We start from the raw sequence: 20,187 nt of genomic DNA on the forward strand, positions 1-20,187 counted from the left end.
AAAGCAAGTGTGCCATTTGGAAAAGAGGAAACTGACCACAGAAGGAACAACCCGGCCGTGGCAGCTAGGGTGATCATTGCTGGGGGAAGAGAGGAGGGTGGCTGAAGCAGAGAAGATGGAAATGCAGTGGGGTTGGAGGGGACAGGTTCAGGGGACAGTCAGCCCTGCAGCCCTGCAGGTGGGCTGATAGAAAACCCTGGTGTGGATTTCACAACTGTTGGCAAACCCCCCTGATGGGTTTACGGGCCCGTGGGAAAACCTGGCACGGCTCTAGGAAAATTAGAGAGACCGCACCAGCAGGAACCAGGGCTGGGGCTAAGATTCAGTCCCTGACCCCCCCCTCCTGCGAGAGGATGCTCCCAACTTCCTGATTTTTGTAGATTTGTAGAGCCCCGAGTTTTCCGAGCTTCTGAGCTTCCGTGGCTCCTATTAGTAGTGGCTGTTTTTTGTTTGTCAGTATAATTGTTATGCGTGGTCTTGGGACCTTGACCATCCTGATTGTGACCCCTGTGACTAGTGACTTTTTTTTTTAAGATTTTATTTATTTATTCATGAGAGAGAGAGAGAGAGAGAGAGAGGCAGAGACACAGGCAGAGGGAGAAGCAGGCTCCACGCAGTGAGCCTGACGTGGGATTTGATCCTGGGTCTCCAGGATCATGCCCTGGGCTGAAGGCAGGCACTTAACCGCTGAGCCACCGAGGAATCCCACTAGTGACTTCTTCTTTTTTTTTTTTTTTTTAGAATTTATTTATTCATTTATTCATGAGAGACACAGGCAGAGGGAGAAGCAGGCCCCCTGCAGGGAGCCTGATGTGGGACTCGATCCTGGGACTTCAGGATCACGCCCTGGGCTGAAGGCAGAGGCTCAACCGCTGAGCTCCCCAGGCACCCTGTGACTAGTGACTTCTAAAAGAAGTGGGCCAAGGGTGCCACCAAGAATGACCTGTACTAAAACTTGGCTAGGATGAATCATTCATTTTTTCCCCTCTTCTCAAACAAAGGAAAAACTCTGTTTGTAGGACTCCTGTATTAGGGAAATTCTGCAGTGCACAGTGGCTCCGTCTTCTCTTAGTGACATTGTAAAGGGCTCCTTCCCCAAGGAGGGGATCTGGCTCCCTATTTTTTGTAGTACACCTGTCTGTACCTCTGGGTAGGGTTTGCTCTTACCTTTTGATAGTGCAGGGATCCTCTGGTTTTCCTCTTCTCTCCCAGGAGGCTGAATGCCCACTGTTGTCTTATTTTCAAGGTAGGGGCTAATCTTAAGACAAGGTGGTACACAGAATCAAAGAAGGTCTAATTATCGTCTTCAAGGGTCAACCACTAGTTATTTATTCAAAATGTATGGGGCTCCTGGGTAGCTCAGTTGGTTAATCATCTGCCTTTGTCTGGGGTCATGATCTCTGGGTCCTGGGATGGAGCCCCACATGGGGCTCCCTGCTCAACGGGGAGTCTGCTTCTCTTCCTTCTGCCCCTCCCTCTGTTCATGCTCTGGCTCTCTCTCTCTCATATAAATAAAATCTTAAATACATTTTATATTTGCAGCATGTATGTGAGTGTTTCTTTGTGGAGAGGGTGGATGGCTTTCAAAGATGACCTCAAAAATGGTGAACAAACTTAGAGTCAGTAACGGAGGGATATTCCTCTAAGAAGGTTGGCTTTGCTGGTTTTGAGGTTGCTCCTGGAGTCAATATTAGTGCAGCCCTCTTCAGTGTCCTACACTCAGATATACTCGCTCTCTCCCTCCATGTCTGCCTCTTGTCCTTACCTTCGACATCTGTGTTGATTTTTTAGTATTGTATTATTAGCTGTAGTATTTATTGGTATTTTGTATTAGAATTAGGTCTCACATGCTGCTGAATTTTTTTTTTTTTTAACATTTTACATTTGTCTTAGAAAAACTTGAAAGCCATTCCTGGTAATCTGATTAGACAGAAAAAGAACAAGCAGGTACTCTGTCATCTAGGTAAGAAGTTCAGTCCTGGAGGGCAGAGATTCAGAGGTGACTTCTTTGGTACCTCGGGAGAAGCAATAGATAGGGTAGGTCCACGAGGATCCATGTGGATACCGGGAAAATCCTCCAGAATGGAGCAGAAGGCTTGGAACAACCACCACGAGGGTGACATGGAGACACAGCAGTGGGGATGGTAACTGCTAGCCTTTCTGGAGGGTTCACCACGTACCAGAGGCTGCTGGAACCAGCAGTAAGGGGCTAGGCCACATTGCACTGGAGCTCTGACTTGCTCTGTATTACACACTCTTTCACCTCAGGTTTTAGCAGGTAGAAGGCTTCAATGGGAAACATGAAAAGAATTTTTTAAAGATTTAATTTATTTATTCATGAGAGAAACACACAGAGAGGCAGAGACACAGGCAAAGGGAGAGGCAGGCTCCTCGAAGGGAGCCCGACATGGGACTCAATCCCAGGACCCCGGGATCATGACCTGAGCCAAAGGCAGATGCTCAACCACTGAGCCACCCGGGTGCCTGACAACATGAAATTTAACAAGAAACCAAGAAATGTATATGGTAGGAGTTTTTTTCTGTATTTCTTCCCAAAGACAGGCCTGAGCTACCATGAAAGACCATCCTCTCCCCAAGAGGCTATTTTTAAAGGTTGTTAGACATAACTGCCACTCTTCGTTGTATCTTCCAAGTCATGTATTCCTGTGTTCACACATCTCTAGATTGTTCTGTGCAAAAAAGGAGAGGAAAGCTGGGACGCCTGGGTGACTCAGCAGTTGAGCATCTGCCTTCAGCTCAGGGTGTGATCCTGGGATCCAGGATCAAGTCCCCTGTTGGTCTCCCTGTGAGGAGCCTACTTCTCCCTCTGCCTAAGTCTCTGCCTTCTCTCTGTGTCTCTCATGAATAAATAAATAAAATTAAAAAAAAAAAAAAGGAAGGGGAAAGCAGGAACCGATAAGCACCAACTCCTGATTGACTGAAAAGCTAACCGTTAAAGTATTCATGGACTGTGTCCCTTTGCTTCTTGCCTACAATAGTGACATTTTTCTGGGAATTGCATAGGCTGGGACAAATTCAGGGATAGCTTTCCCTCGAAAAATATATTTGGTGAAAAACAGTAATTGTCGATCAACTCCAGAAATTGCCAATTTTCAAGTTATATCTAGGGTGAACCCTTCTTTCTACAGATTCCAAGGAATACCTTTCACCCATTTCTAGCACTTTTCTTTTCTTCTCTCCTGAGTGAGAAAAAATGATGACCCTCTCTCTTTGCCTTATGTGTTAACTGTCGACAACTCTAATAATAACAGTAATGGTGGTGATCACAGGGTAGTACAAAATGAAGGTAATAATGTAAACGTGCCCATATACGGCCTCACTAATTGTAGGTCGCTCAGTAAATGCTTATTAAATTGTCATCTGCTGCAAGTCATTTAACAAATACTTATTGAGTACTAGCGAATATGGATTTTATGAGGTAGTGGATAAAGCGATAAGCAGACATAATCCCTGCGCTTATGTGTTTTTGTTTTCTCTCTTGTTGTTGTTGCTGTTCTTGGGCCATAAGGAGAGGAATTATGTTTCACATGCAGAGTGGTACAGACAGCGATAACACTTGATTCCAAATCAGAAGACCCAGACGCTATGGGTTTTTGCTTTGATGGGAAGAAGATGTTCAGATGATCTCGGATAAGTCATTTAAAAGTCTTAGTATCATCTAAACAAATAAGATGGTCAAACTCTATTTTTATGCTTTTTTTTTTTGAAAAGATTTTATTTATTTATTTGACAGAGAGAGAACCAGAAAGCATAAGTGGGTGGAACAGCATAAGTGGGTGGAGCGGGAGAAGCAGGCTCTCTGATGAGCAGGGAAGCCTGACATGGGGCTCGAGGACATGGGGCTCCATGTGGGGCTTGACATGGATCCCAGGACCCTGGAGTTATGATCTCAGCCAAAGGTAGACGCTTAATGACTCAGCTACCCAGGCGCTCTGGTTTTTATACTTTAAAGAGCTCTGCCAACTGTAGAGTTTGGCTTGGTGTGAGATGCAATGAAGTTGACTGATTGTGAAAGGGTAGCTTTTATGTTCCTCTTACAAGTCTACGTTCCAGGATTGGTCTACAAAGTCTTTTTCACCTTCTTAAATGATGGTCAAATCTTCAGAAAGGCCTTTGAAACCCAAACTCACCTGAAAATATTTTTTGTTATTGTTGTTTGTTTGCTTGTTTTAAAGATTTTATTTTTTTAAGTAATCTCTACACCCAATGTGGGGCTGGAACCTACGACCCCGAGATGAAGAGTGGCATGCTCTACCTACTGAGCCAGCCAGGCACCTCTGAAAATTTTAATTAGAAGAAACTCGACTTAGGTTTTTTATCACTTTTTCCAGGACAGGAAAACATCAACAACCATAAAAAATCCGCATGGTTTCTTGCTGAGACAGGAATCAGACCTTCAAAAGAGGACCGATGCCAGCCAGTAATGGTCATTACGTGAGAAGCTCTTGTGAGCTGACCTACTACTAAGAAATCTCTTATCTTCACTACCCTAATCTCTTACCTTCACCACCCTGCAGAATAGGGTATGTCAGCACTTACCCATCCTCATCCTCTATCCAATTTCCCATGGCTTCATGCAGTGTGTTAGGCAGACAGATCAAGGTTTAAAAGTATTTTTTTGTTGTGAAAGTTAAATTTTAATTGAAAATTAATTGATTTTTCCAGGAACGAGCCTCTAAACTTGGCCACAATTCAGTGATCCTGATCGACCATGTGGCTCTTTGCCGAACCAATGTAAACATGAAACAGATAAAGAGAAGTGAGTGTCATCAGAAGGATAAAGCCAACACAAATTTTGTAAACCAATACGTGTTTGTTAGTCATAGTAACTTGGAAAATTATGGACAAGCTTTTTTAGCCTTTTTTTTTCTTTTTTTTAAAGATTTATTTATTTATTTATTTATGATAGACATAGAGAGAAATAGAGGCAGAGACACAGGAGGAGGAAGAAGCAGGCTCCATGCTGAGAGCCCGACGTGGGACTCGATCCTGGAACTCCAGGATCGTGCCCTGGGCCAAAGGCAGGCGCCAAACCGCTGAGCCACCCAGGGATCCCCTTTTTAGCCTTTTCTAATTTAGTTAAGATTGAATTTCTTGAAGAGTTGCTGGAGAAAGGCTTTCCAGACCCAGATCAGAGAGTGCTTGCTGTTATTTTGAGGATCCGTGAACTTTGAGCAGCTTGGTGATCCTGCAGCCAAGAAGAGCAGTCCTCAGACTTTTATGTGTGTGTATCACTGGGGTATCTTCTTAGAACACATATTCTAATTCTTTGGTCTGGGGTGAAAACTGAGATTCTCCATTTCTTTTCTTTCCTTTAAGATTTTATTTATTTATTCATGGGAGACACAGAGAGAGAAGCAGAGACATAGAGGGAGAAGCAGGCTCCCTGCAAGGAGCCCGATGTGGGACTCAATCCTGGGACCCCGGGATCATGCCCTGAGCCAAAGGTAGGTGCTGAGCCACCCAGGAGTCCCAGATTCTCCATTTCTAATGAGCTCTGAGGTGATGCCAGTGTTGTCGGTCTTGGGGCCACAGTGTGAACAGCATGGTCCCGAAGGAGTTACCCCACTTGGGGAAGGCACATGAGCACAATTCTTACCTGTAATTCTGACCAGGAATGACTATGGCCAGGCAAAGAATTTTTTTTTTAAGATTTTATTCATTTATTAATGAGAGACACAGAGAAAGAGAGAGAGAGAGAGAGAGAGAGAAAGAGAGGCAGAGACAAGCAGAGGAAGAAGCAGACCCCATGCATGGAGCCAGACGTGGGACTCAATCCCGGGTCCCCAGGATCAAGCCCTGGGCCAAAGCCTGTGCTAAACCGCTGAGCCACCCAGGCCACCCCAGGCAAAGGATTTTATGAAGCTAAATGATGCCTTTGGTCTGTATAGTAAGTGCACCACACTTCAAGTGGCGGGGATCATACATGTATTTTCTCTTAAAGGCAAAGCAGAAAAGCTACTGGGCATGTGAGCAGCAAGGAGAAAGATGTTAGACTCATGTTTCTGGAAAGAGGTGGAGATCAACAATCTGCTAAGGCATTAATTTTGTTGCTCTGTCTAATGTATGGATTATCCGTTATTAATTTAGCTTAAGATGTCAATGATTTCTTTTTGATATAAATAAAATGAAACTGACCACATTGAAATGAATCCCTTTGACTTGAATTAATGATAGGAAAATTTGGGAAGACAATGAGAAAAGACAGTGTTTATTTTCAGGATGGGAGTCATTCACTCAACAATGACAAGGTATTGAGCCCCTTATGATGGGCCAGGCGCTGTGTGAAGTTCTCAGTCCCTCTATGGAAGTCTCACATTCTTTGGGAGCATATTGACCCCAGACAGCTCATCTTAAAATGAATTAAAGTTGTGATCCTTGAAGGAGAAACAGGGCATGATTTGAGAACACGGAAACTAGGGCATATGAGTGGATGGGCATGTGAAAGAAGGCTTCTCTAAGAAGGTGATGTTTGAGGTGAGAGCTGGAGGGTGGATTGGAATGAACTAGGTCCAGGGGTTGGTGTTGGAAGGCACCAGAGGGAAAAATGAGCTTGACCCACGTTGGGGGTCATCCATGTGTCAATACATAATGTCCCAGCTGGGGCTTGATGGAGTGAGGCGTGGTTTAATTACTGTTGATGTGAAGGCCACCCCGGGGGGGGGGGGAGCCTTTCATATATGTGCCCAGCTACATAAACACCTAGAGAAACATACCCTCTCCCATGCAGTCCCGTGGTCGCCACACATTGGGGAGTTAGGTGTTCAGCTCACCCCTTTGCTTCCATCCCCCACCCCCGCCCGCTGAGCCTTATTAACTTGCAGGCTCAAGGCTACCAGATATTACAACTTCCTTTTCTTGTAAAGAATAGGAATATTGCATGGTGATGATTAAGAAATACTTGCAAATGCCTTTATTTTATGTTCAAAAAGAAAACGTACCCAGGTTTTTGTTTGTTTGTTTTCAGATTCACAGCCAGATTTGAGAAGGCCTAGCCCACATCAAATGGGCCTGGAGTTTGGACAGTCCGTTACAGTCCCACGGCCCTTGACAGAGTACTTTGTCTACAGGCACGGTGGTGTTCAGAATAGTGCTGAGAGGTGGGCAGTCATCCCCAAGGCTCAGAGAAGTGATCTTGCCCAGAGTTACAGTGACTGGTAGATCCTGATAAAGCTAACACTGAGCACGCCCTTTACATTTCAAGTCCCTGCTTGGCTTTGCTGTCTCAGAAGCTCCTTGAAACTTTCTCCTTCTTTTTTTTTCTTAAAGGATTTTATTCATTCATTTATTCATGAGAGACATAGAGAGAGAGAGAGGCAGAAACATAGGCAGAGGGAGAAGCAGGCTCCATGCAGGGGGCCTGATGTGGGACTCGATCCTGGGACTTGATCCTGGGACTCCAGGATCACACCCTGAGCCCAAGGCAGATGCCCAACCGCTGAGCCACCCGGCACCCCAACCTTTCTCCTTTGTAATTCCCCTTACACCCAGCCTGCAGACCCAAAGGGATAGGTTTCCCACATAACACAGGACCATCTCCAGGACTCAGTCCCTGGGGACACTTTGTCGTAGGGAAAAACAGGGAGGGAAATGCCTGTGAGTCTGTGTACCCTTGGGTCCTGGAGAAGCTAGGTCTTTTTCTCCTCCTTCTTCTTCCTCTTCTCTTCTCTCCTTAAGTACATCTTTCCTGCTCCAGGTTCAAACATGTAGATGCCACGGAAAGCAGCCTGTAGTGAGCAGTATGGGCACCAGGAGGCAGCATGAGACCATGGCTTTGTCTCAGGATTAAGCAAGTTTTTCTAATCAGCTGGCTCCATCCTCTGCCAAAGGAGGATCTTGGGTTTCCAAAGAAGTCTGCACCGTAGAATCATCTGATGAACTTTTATAAAATCCCGGGGGCCTGGGCTCCGTCTCAAGCCAGTTGCATCTTCTATCCGTGGGAGAGGGGCACACCCTTTCAGTTTCCCGGGTGATTCTGATCTACAAGGAGAGTTGACAACCAGCAATGGAGAACACTGAATCCTGAAAACTGTAGAAAGGCTTTTAGGAACCACCTAGCCCAGCCTGACTGCTCCATTTCACAGCTGCAGGAACTGAGGCCAGACACAATAGGCTTAGGGTTCATTGGAAGAACAGAATCCAGGATCCTGACATTCAGCCAATTCTGGTTCGTCCACAGCACTCAGTCTTCATGTTTGGGTTGGACATGGGCCTCCGGAGGCAGCAAGGACCGCTCCTTCCCTCCTCTCTGATCTCAGGGCTGTGTGGTCTCTGGGTCAAGGAGCTCCTGTTGGTGGAAGCATTCAGAACCCATCTAGAGAGATCAACTGGAGAGCCACCCCATCTCGGTGTGGGCTGAGGTTCAATGCTTATGTGCTCCTGGAAACCAGGGGAGTGAGAAAGAGGGGGGTGAAGGCAGCTGCAGTCGAGGACGGCTTCCTGGAGATGAGGCAGGAGTAGAATATTGGCTGGACTTCAGTGACTCGTGGATGGTAGGGGCCCAGGACAAATGATGGGCATTGCTTGGGGCCACGTGGCCCAGTGTGAGTGAGGCAAAGGTGAGGCCTGAGGGCAGTGGGAGTTAACACTACAGACAGAGATGGAGACCAGCTTATGGAGAGAGGAACATCCAGGCGGAGGAACCAAGGGACCAAGGCCTTTCATGCAATGTTCTAAATCTTCTCCCTCTTCCTCTGCCTGCAACTCCCCTTGCTGTGTGCTCTCTTATTCTCTGTCAAATAATTTTTAAAATCTTTTTAAAAGCACAGGCACCTGGGTGGCTCAGTTGGTTAAGTGTCTGCCTTTGGCTCAGGTCATGATCCCAAGGTCCTGGGATGGAGCCCCACATCGGGCTCCCTACTCAGCGGGGAGCCTGCTTCTCCCTCTCCCTCTGTCTGCCGCTCCCCTTGCTTGTGCTCTCTCTCTCTCTGTCAAATAAATAAAAATCTTAAAAAAAAAAATCTTCTAGCTGTCTGGGTGCAATGAGGAAACATGGACGGTGTTTGAGCCTGAGAGGGTCAGAGGTGAGCCAGTCAGAAAGACGCCACTGGAGGTGGAGGGTAGAGGCCCAAAGACAGAGGCAGCATGCGTACAGGCCCCATCCAGGGACTCCTTTAGGATCAGTCTTTTCCAGGCCCTCAGAACTTAGACAAGATGTGACTTTTGGAAGATGTCCTAGAGGTATTTGCCGAATAGAATGTAAGTAGAAGATTGCCCTCAGGGGTGGGTTGTGGCCGAGGACGAGGATGGCAGAAAAGACCCAGAGTGAGCCAAGAGTCATTTGGAGAGTAGCAGGGGCTGCATGTCCAGAGGCTTTTCAGACAGTTTATGGGAGTCGCAGAAGGGCCACCACTCCAGAGGAGCAGAATGGTGGTATTCACAGTGAGGGGACCCCTGCCTCCCTCTTTTCTCCCTCTTTTCTCCTGTAGTCAGGATATTCTTGGGGATCCCTAGAAACTCCACCTTGAGAAAGCCCTAGAAGTCCAGCATTAACCTTCCACCCCAACCTCATCTATCTTTAGAGCTTTATGATATGAAGTCCCCTCCTTACCACCGTGTTTTCCGTGATGTGTCCAGCTCTTTTCTGTCCAGCCTGGCTCACCTCTCTGGGGGGTTCTGGATGGCTCGGGAATCATGTACACTACACCTCTCTGTTTGTCAGGTTTCTCCCCACCCCCTTCCAAGTAAACCCTAGTCTGTATTTATACCATATGGCACAGGTGGTCTGCACCCTTGTCCTTCTTCCATGACATCTGGTCACCACATAGGTACACACTCCGTCTTTCCCAAGGCTGGGTGTTTTTGGAAGAGACCTCAGGGATAGGTGGGTAACATTTTGCTTCTAAGCATCCATGTTTTTATATGGGGGGCAAGGAGGAACCAAATAATACTGTCTTCTATTTGCAAAGCAGTACAAACTTTTCAAAACATCATCTTTCACCAGTCACTGGAGCCTTCCGAAGTAAAGAGTTTCTTAAGGAAACTGCTACCCCATCTGCCCTGTCCATGCAGTCCAACAGGGGAAGAGTGGTGTTCTCTCTGAAGAACCAGAGGGTAAGCTAGGAAGAAACCACACTGGAACCTGGGCAGTTATACGAGATAGGAACACCTAAATTATTAAGTGTAAGGAGGTTATTTCAATCATTATGCAGGTTGAAGGCTTTACCAACATCCTTTGTGCACTCTAGGATGCTGTAAACAATCAGCTGATGCATTCGTAGATTCCAGATTATTTCCCTTTGGTGTCTACTTTCCTGTTAGAAAGATTTGGCAGCTCTTGAAGAAGCCAACTTCTCAAGGTGGCATCAACACTTTCTCCTTCCTTAAGGAAGATGTGATCCCCTGGTATTCCAAATATACCTGTTTTTCTTTCTTTCTTTTTTTAAAGATTTTATTTATTCATGAGAGACACACAGAGAGAGGCAGAGACAGAGAAGCAGGCTCCGTGTGGGAAGAGCCTGATGCGGGACTCAATCCCAGGACCCCAGAATCATGACCTGAGCCAAAGGCAGACGCTCAACCACTGAGCCACCCAGGCATCCCTACACCTGTCTTTCATTTGGCTTGGGGTCCATGCACAACTATCTTCACAGAAATGGTGCAGATGTCCACCGGCTCTAGCAGATAGGAGGTCTGGTCATGACTCTCAGTGGTTGAGGAGTCCTCTTTGTTTTCCATTTCTCTCACAACAGCCAAAAGTCTACTTTTATCTTCCTCTTATTATAAGATTTATTAAATTAGGGTCTGTGGAATCACATAAAGTACACATATAGGCCTCCAAGGGGATCGACCCATTGAAATTTATACAAAATTTTATGTGTGGGTACATGCTTCACTGAGGGAAAATGAATAAGAACTTCTGGCTGAGATTTCGTCGGAACTGCTGAATAATCCTCAGGAAAGGCTGGCTTTTCTCCACAGTAATGGAAACAAAGTGAAGATGTCTGGCGTTGCCAGCTTTATTTAACACTGTGTTAGCGATCTCAGCTAGTGCAAAAGGCATACTGATGGGAAACGGACCAAAATTTTAGTCGCAGATTCTATGATCATATATACAGAAAGTCCTAAAGAATCTTGACAAGAGAGCTACTAGACTATTAAGTGAATTTCACTTAGTCACAAAATACAGGGTTAATATCCAAAAATCTAGTCAACTTCCATACCCGTGATGAACAACTGGAAAAGGAAATGTAAAAAAAATACCACGTATAATAGTATCTGCAATATGACATATACTCAGGAGAAATCTCGAATTATATACAAAACGTGTACACGGAAAACTCTAAAAATGCTAAGTCAGTGGAGATATATACCAGGGTTTATGGATGGGAGGCTCAATATTGTTCGATGGCATTCCTCCCCAAGTTGAGTTACACACTTCATAAGATCCCAATCAAAATCCTAGCAGGGTTATTTTTGGTGTTTTGTTTTTGTTTGTTTTTTAGAAGTTCACAAGCTGTAACTTACAAATTCAAAGGTCATAGAATAGCCAAAAAAAGTTGTGGAAAAGAACAAAGCCGAAGGACACAATCTGCCCAATTTTAGGAGTTAATGTAAATATGTAGTAGTCAGAGAGATTACTGTAAATTTAAGTATAGAAATAGAAATCAATAAAATGGTCTAGAAATATATTGTGTGTATAATTCATATGTGTTCTACATATAACACACACCTGCACACACATGCACTTGATTTTCCAGTAAAGCACCAAAGTAATTCAATGGGAGAGATGGTGCCTTTAGCAGGTACTGCTGGCGAGATGGTATACCTGCTTGGAAAATAAGTGAATCTTAATTCTCAACTCAAATTATGCACAAAAGTTGACTTATAGTGAGTCACAGAACTAAATTTAAGAGTTAAAACTATAAAACTTCTAAAAGTAAACATACGAGAAAAAGCTGCAACTTTTGGGTAAGCAAAGATTTCTTGTGGAGCAATAAAAAGCATGAAGTAGGGGCACCTGGGTGGCTCAGTCAATTAAGCATCTGCTTTTGGCTGGAGTCATGATCTTCAGATCCTGGGATCGAGCCCACATCAGACTCTGCCCTCAGTGGGTAGGCTGCTTCTCCTTCTCCCTCTGCTCCTCCCCTCGCTCTCTCTCAAACAAAGTCTTTAAACAAAAAAGCATTAACTTGGGACGTCTGGGTGGCTCAGCGGTTGAGCATCTGCCTTTGGCTCAGGGCGTGATCCCAGATTCCTGGGATCGAGTCCCACATTGGGCTCCTTGCATGGAGCCTGCTTCTCCTCCCTCTTCCTGTGTCTCTGCCTCTCTTTGTCTCTCATGAATAAGTAAAAAAATCTAAAAAAAAAAAAAAAAAACATTAACTATAAAAGTTGACAACTGGACTTCAGTAACATTACAAATTTCTATTCTACCAAAAGCACTGTTAAGAAAAGGAGAAGGCAAACTCAGGGACTGAGAGAAAATACTTGCAATATACAAATCTGCATAGAGCTTTAGGGCTTGTACTCAAAATTTATCAAATACTCAGATAACTCAATAAGGAGACAAACCAACCAATGAAAAATGGATGTGGTAGGGGTACCTGGGTGGCTCAGTGGTTGAGCGTCTGCCTTCGGCTCAGGCCATGATCCCGGGGTCCTGGGATTGAGTCCTGCACCAAGCTCCCTGCATGGAGCCTGCTTCTCCCTCTGCCTGTGTCTCTGCCTGTGTCTCTCATGAATAAATAAAATCTTGAAAAAAAAATCCGTGTGGTAAGGATTCTATAAAGACCCCAATGACCAACCTATGCCCTTGTATCATCATCTCTTCCTTGAGTATGGGTGGGGCCTGTGAATATTACGGATGTCATTCCCGTGATTAGTTATATCATGTTATACGAAGGCATTTTGACAGATGTAATTAAGGCCAATCGAAAAGGAGATTATCACAGGTGGGCCTGAGATAGTCAGGTGAACCTTTCAACGAGGCTCACGAGGTAGCAGCAAATCTTTCCTGTTGGCCTCGAAGCAAAGCACCAGGAGTTCTACAGCCACGGGGAAATGCATTCTGCTAACAGCCACGTGTGCTCGGAAGGAGACCTGGCCCCACCACCCAGCTGGGACCTCAGTGCCACCCACCACCTTCGCCGCAGCCTGTGAGACCAGAACGAAAGACCCAGCTCAGCTGTGCCTTACCCACGGAAACCGTGAGACCTTAAACATACTTTTTTTTTTTTTCAGTTTAATCTGACAAATTTGTGGGGGTACATAAGAAAGCTAATACAATAAGCAAATGATGAGCATACACTTCACAAAAGAAGACACGTGAATTAGCCGATAGGTACATGAAAAGATGGTCAACAACAGTAATCACCAGAGAAAAACAAATTGCAAACAAAATGAACACACTTCAGTGCGCACACATACGCACGCATGAATGGCTAAATTTAGTGGGGGGATGAGACCCCAACAGTACTAAGGGCAGCATCTGGAACTTCCGTGGGCTGCTACAGAAATGCCAGATGGTACAACTATTGCGGAAAACAGTTTGCAAGTTTCTAGAACAACTAAACTCACATTGTCACGTGGCCCAGTTATTCCATTTGTTGATATTTGCTTAAGACAAATGACCACGTTTCCACACAAAGACTTTCACATGGATGTTCACTGCACTTTTTATTCATAATAGCTAAAAAGTGGAAACAGCCCAAGTGCTGTTTGTGTGAAATAGGCCAATGTGTGAACAAAAATTGTGCTGTATCCATACATGGGAACGCTGCTCAGCAATGGGATACCTTTTGTGGTAGTGGGGGGGGGGGGTGTGATAGCAACGTTCTAGAACTTGACCGTGGTGGTGGTGGTTACGTGGGTGTCTAAATTTGCCAAAACTCCTCTAACTTTACACCTAACAGCAGGTGCATTTTATGTACAAATGATACCTCAATAGAGTTGATTTTTCAATATCGACTCTCCTGGCATGATTTTACTTGCTTGAAAATGATCCCCAGAGAGGAAACAACTAATGATGCAGGTGGACAGAGGTCAATTGCAGGAGGGATGTCCTTGACTAAGAAGTGGCGTAGGGTCCAGTGTTTATGTGGAATAGCTGGCTATTGATAAGATCAGGGGTGGTCAAACTGTTTACTTGGTCAAAGAGGAAGCAGTGCAGAGATGTGGGGTGCTGGAGGCATGGGGAGCCACGAAAGGGTATAAAAGTCATTTCAGAGAAAAAAAAATGCACCTCAGGCCTGCCTTCCCTCCCCATCCCTAACCCCTAACCCCTAACCCCTGTTCACCTTGGGACTCCTTCCGCACATTCTTCTTCCCCATTGTTGTCTTGTTTTGGCTTAGAATCTCCAACTTGTTATCATCATTATGGAAACTCCAGGCCACACAGCCTGAGTGAGACTCTGTAGGAGTGGGCCAGGCATCTGTGTGTGTGTGGGGGGTGCTCCCCACACAGTGCTCGCAGTACCTGGAGAGCTCTGGGGGCTTTGGGGGAAGCAGCTGGCTGTCAGAAGAGCAGCCTGGGGGTGGTGCTGGGGAAGCCTGTGAGAGAGGCTTCCATGCATGGAGTGACAGGGACAGGCATGGGGAAGTGACAGGGGCAGGAATCAAGCTGGCAGGCACAAGATGGGAGGGCAAGCTGCCAGGGCCCAGGAGCTGCCAGAGGAGTCTTGGTGCTAAGACATGGATCTCCCCCTGTTCCTTCTAGGGCTTTCTTCCCAGCACCTTCAACGGTGACTCTGCAGAGCGGGGTTGGGGGGGTGGGGGGGTGGGGGGCTCCTACCTGGGCACTATTTCCTAGCTCAGAAACGCGTTCAGGGCACAGTCCTGCTGCACATCTCGCTTCTCTACCCTCCCCCACCCAGGCCTACCAGCTCCTGCATGCGAGAATCTTCCTGCAGACCCCCCTGTGGCTCAGGGCCCGTGGACTTGGGTTTTTCCTGGGCTGCCAAGTACATAGGTAGCCAGGAAATCTGACAGATCCGCTTCCAGCCAAAATACCCAGCCTGGTCTCCCCATTAGCAGGAGGCCAACTCCAACCTGGTCCATTTGAACCAATTCCTCCACCAAGGGGACTTAATAGACGTCTGTCACTTCTTCAACTTTGATTGCTATGGTGTCTTACCCAGAGGGAACTCTTATGTGGGGCAAGAGACATATCATCTGCATGGAGAGGTGTCTGCCGACACTCAACCTGCCAGAGTCAACTCTGAGATTTGTGGTTTTAAAAACCAATAATCACCACTACAGGTCACCTCAACCGACAGCCCAAGAAGGAAATGCCCCCCCCCCCCGCCCCCGTTCCCAGCAGCCACTTGGATAGTTACAGAGCTAGAGTTATTAGAAATCGAGTACTTTGAAAGAATTTTTCTCTAATATATTTTTTAAAGCTCCCTAAATAATTACTGGCTCAAAGAGGCTTGTGAAGCAAAGGACCACGGCCCTGGGCCAGGGTAGGCCTGGAGCCGGGCTGGACCTCTCTGCTCTGTGACCCTTGACAGGCCTGGGCCAGAGCACGGAGGCTCTGTGAGCTTATCTTGCCCACTTGGCATCACGTTGGTTGCTCCTTGGTGCCCGGTGCTCTGGAGGGAGAGGGGGTACGTGAGGCCTGGCGCGTTCCAGGAGGAGTCAGGAGTTGCAGTGAATCTCCCCATGTGTCCCCTCCAGGTCACCTCAGTCCTCCCAAGTGAGACGCAGCCAGCTTGTGCATTCAGAGCCTATGCGAGTGCGTATTTTCTTCCCCCATGCAGACGGAGAGACAGGACAGGACCAGAGCAGCACCAGTGTCCTCACCGAGGCCAGTTGTCACCGTTCCCACCACATTTTCTCTGGCACATTCAGAGAAAAACGGAGAATTAATGGGATGACCTCTGTTCAGAACACCCCTCTCTCCCAAGAGCATATGAAATATGTTAATTGGTGGCAGACTAGCTATTGCCAGCCTGGAGAATCTGCGTATTTGGTTGATCCCTACAGACCGGGCTGGGGGGTGGTTGGCGCAGGTACAGACCCAGCCTTCATTTACTCAGGGTGGGAGGGTGCCAGGGTCTGCAGCAGAGCTCTGCCTCAGTCTCTCTCCATCAACCAGGGAGCACGCCGAGGCCTTGGCTGCTCCCAGGAGGTGTGAGGTCAGGAAAGAGGGTATGAAACACTCGTTCAAAAGGTCACACAGCACCCCCTCCACCCCCACCGTGCCTACTTGAGGTTAAAGATCATGAAGTCCATCATGGGGTGGGGAGGTTTTCCCCAGCTGCCTCCAGCTATACTCTTGGGGGCAGGCAACAAGCCCAGGGGAGGGAACAACCACAGAACTTAAGCTGGATGTGAAAAGACATGAGGAGGAGTTAAGACTGGATTCCAACACGCGCGCGCGCGCACACACACACACACACACACACACAAGAGCTGTGTGATCTTAGAAAAAAAAATATCACTCGTCCAAGCTGTTCTTTCCTCAATCACAAAATCCATATCAAAGCACCCCTTCCACGAGGATTTGAGTGAGCATTACGGGATGTACCTTGTGGGCAAGGGTTTCCTGCCGGTAAGGAGCCCTGGACGGGGCGGGTATTGCTTAGGGGTGTAGCTGGTGTGTGAGGGGCCCCTAGTGGGCACGGGGTTGACAGAGCTCCCCCAGGCAGCACTGGCTGGGGTGGGAAAGCAGAGCCAAGCACCTGCGGCCCTCCACTTGGCCCCGCTCCTGTGCAAAGCCACCTGGGGTCCCCCATCCCCCGGGCATGGGCAGGTGTCCTACGAAGGTAGCATCCCCAGCTGAGCAGGGCTGCTGCCCTGGGGGGGCCCTCTAGGTAGTTTCCTGCTCTTCTAGCTGAAGGACCAGGGAGCAGAAGCTGGCTTGTGGCCCCTCAGGATGAAGTTTCTCCCAGGAGACTCTTCACAGCCCCCCCAAGGGCTGCCCAGGCCCTCAGTGGGTGCAGACCTCCGCTGGGCCGCACCATCATTTCTGCAGCAAACCTCTACCCCTGCCCTCGGGGCAGGCAGGATGCCGTGGCCCTTCCTTCGTGGGGGTCAGCCAAGCCTCAGTTTCCCCTCAATCTCCCTGTGTCCATGCGGACAAAATCGCACAGACATCATCCTCTTCTTCCCCGGGGGGAGCGTGGGTCTTCAAACCCAGCCCGGCCTTCTGCGCAGACTGGGGCTCCCTCCCAAGTTTCTCGGCTCAGTTCCCTCTCCTGGCATTTGCCAGGAGCAGCTCTGTCAACCTGTGTCCCCTTCCCTCGGACCTTTGGTCCCCGCACCTTGGCCCTCTTCTGTCCAGAGGGGATCCTGGTCCTCCACTTGACTCCAAACTTCTCAGCGACACCTGTCCATTCACGGTCCCCTCCCTGCACTGGCCTTACACCCGCTCCTGCTCAATGGGCTCCCCCCTCTGCCCCCCGGGTGTCTAAGTTAGCTCTCATCTCATCCATCTTAAAAAACACCACCACCAGACCTTGACCTCATTTCTCCCAGGCTGAGCCATCTTATTCCCACACACTGTACCCAGACTTGGGACTTAATTTGCACACTGGCAGCTCTCACAACCTCCTGTCCTTCCAGAGCCCTTCAAAAGCACCCTCCCCCAGGGTCCCACAGGTGCATCAAGGCCTTGCTTCAAAACTGCGCTCCCTCCCCTGCTCACACACAACCCCATCACTGCCCCCCCCTTGCCCTGAGGTGTGCCCCATGGTCCTCACGGTCGCCAGGACTCCTGGGTCCCTGCCTGGACGATTTCTTCAGTGTTCTGCGCAGGCCGCTGCCAGGTCACCTGTCCCCTGCATGCCCACCGCAGGCCCTGGGGTGCGCGCTCCATCCACACCCCACAGAGGAGGTAGCAGCAGCCTTCGAAATAAACTCCATCGCGGCTCTCCCCACTGAAAAGACATTAGTGGCTCCACTGACCTCTTTATTTTTTATTTTTTATTTTTTTAAAGCAAAGGGCTTTCTTTTTTTTTTTTAATTTTTATTTATTTACTTATGATAGTCACAGAGAGAGAGAGAGAGGCACAGAGACACAGGCAGAGGGAGAAGCAGGCTCCGTGCATCGGGAGCCTGATATGGGATTCGATCCCGGGTCTCCAGGATCGCGCCCTGGGCCAAAGGCAGGCGCCAAACCGCTGCGCCACCCAGGGATCCCTCCACTGACCTCTTTAAATAAAGTGTAAGGTGGTGCCAGTCCCTGAAGCCTCTCCCCACACCCACAGTCCCTGCTCCAGCACAGGTGAACTGTGGTTTCTAGAATGTGCCGTCTCTCCGATGTTTGCAGAAGCTGCTGTCCCTGCCTGCAGTGGCTCACCTGCCGTGGCCTCCCCAGGCCCTCCCTTGGGCTCCTGAGACCTCACATTAGCACTGTGGCCCTGGGTGTGTGTGGGGGGCATAGCCTCCTGTCCTTCACCCAGGACAGCAGGGTCCCCCTGTCGGCCTCCCCTGACAGGGTGAACCTCCAGGGTGAAGAGGGAATGCCTCATTGTGTTAAATCTTGACCTTCCAGTTGATTTTAACACTTTGTGGGGAGCCTGTGCAGATAGGGATGTGGAGGGACAGAGCGCAGGTGGTCTGACCCCCAGCAGGGGCCCAGCTGGCTTTCTCTCCCCACTGCCCCCTGGGCCCTGGCTCCCAGCTGCGGTTTCTAGCAGGGTGCTGTGTCCTAGCAGTTCACCAGACACACCCCAGCTCACCAGCTCTCTAGGTGGGTTCGGCTTGTCCCTCACCTTCAAAGGGAGCACCTGGACTCTTCTGGTACAGCAATAAACTCTTCCTTTTTCCAAAATGAAGCTCCTTCAGCTGTGACCCCGATTTCAGCCCCTTGCACACCCTAGAGGGCCTCTCTTCCACCAGTTACACCCCACAGGCTCCTCACCTGGAAACCAGTCCTATGTCCCTGCTTGCAAGTAACCGACATGACCCTCTCATGCCCCGGAGCTGTCGCCTGGTCGCCCTGGGCACTGTGGCCACAGTTCTCAGATGCGTGACCCACATCCGCCACTTCACTCTCCGGTGACCCTGAGGCCAGGCTGCAGCCCCTTCCTCATCCTCAGTGTTCCCGCACTCCTGGCTCCAGAAGGTGGTGGGGGCACCCGGGCCATAGGGCTGGACAGACGTGCTTTCAGGGCCCGGCTGCACAGGGGTCTAGCTCCGGGCCCTGGTGCCACTCACTTCCTGCCTGGGAGCCTCAGCCTCCTCCTCCTCCTCCGTAAACCTGAGCTGGTACCAGTTCCTTGAGTATTGCTGCACGAGAATCGATGCGATGCACGCGCTCGGGTGCTCAGCAGATGCTCCCCGTGGTGGTCCTGCCCCCGTGCTGGACCTCCTCCCCGAGCCCCAGGAGTGGCACTACCGGGGTGCACCCGGAGCTCTTGCTCTGCCTCCAGTGCGCTCAGAGCTGCCTAGCACCCACAGGACCCTTACCTGCTACCGAGGCAAGAACCCTTACCTTGCCCCCATTTCACTTCATCGGCACAGGAGCTTTCACCGTGGACAGCATTCAACACATGGAAGGGATGGAGCAGAGGAGGCCAGAGCCACCCAGGAAGACACAGCCAACCAGGGGCAGAACCAAGTTCAAATCCAAGCTGTTGGGCTCCAGGCCCCTTGCTTGAAACCCCTCCACCAGTCGGTCCGCAGCCCTCCAAGTGCTCCAGGCTGGGGCTTGGACTCCTCCTTCCTCCTCGAGCAACGCTCCCTCTTCCCAAGTTGGTTCACGTACTCGCCAAGCTTTGTGCATTGATCCCCCCTACTCAGTCCCATCCCAGCCTGCCTCTGGGCTTGCCCGACACCCCCTCCTGGAGGCCCGCCTTCATCTCAGGATCTGAAGGCCCCAGACTTACTTCAGACCCCTTCCCCCTAGATCGAGCGACCTGATTTTGCAGCTTTGTGGGCAAATGTCTTTCATTTCAGCCTCGCAGGCTGGTTTCTTGTGAGCGTGCCTGCCTCCTTCACCAGCCCTGAGCCGCCGGGAGGCAGGACCCTGGCCTCGTGGTGCCGCTCTCCACCTCGAGGACAGCGAAGGCAGATGAAATTCTCTCTCAGATCATATCCTGTCCTGATTTCCGTCTCTCTGCACAGAGAACCGTTCTCTATCCTTTCTTCCTGCCTCTGGAATCTTTCTTTTCCTCATACTCGCCTCTGTCTCCCACATCCCTCTGCCCTGGTCAGGGCCACCTCCCAACTGTCTCAGATTCTCCCCGACCTCCTCATTCTAACTGCCCAACTGTCATCCAG

General features: G+C 48.9%; 1 long non-coding RNA gene across 2 annotated transcripts; it reads right to left on the bottom strand.

The window, feature by feature from the left end:
• Positions 1 to 15,324: 15,324 nt before the first annotated feature.
• LOC140612870 (uncharacterized) lies at positions 15,325 to 20,165 on the bottom strand. Of its 2 annotated transcripts, none has more exons than XR_012013975.1 (3): positions 19,400 to 20,165; positions 17,664 to 17,840; positions 15,325 to 15,797 (listed from the first exon to the last, which is right to left on the bottom strand). It is a non-coding gene; the product is annotated as an uncharacterized lncRNA (long non-coding RNA). The 2 variants fall into 2 exon arrangements; XR_012013974.1 differs by having other exon boundaries at positions 19,794 to 20,159.
• Positions 20,166 to 20,187: the final 22 nt, after the last annotated feature.

This window comes from Canis lupus, chromosome 21 (genome assembly GCF_048164855.1).
Source record: "Canis lupus baileyi chromosome 21, mCanLup2.hap1, whole genome shotgun sequence".
Classification (NCBI taxonomy): domain Eukaryota; kingdom Metazoa; phylum Chordata; class Mammalia; order Carnivora; family Canidae; genus Canis; species Canis lupus.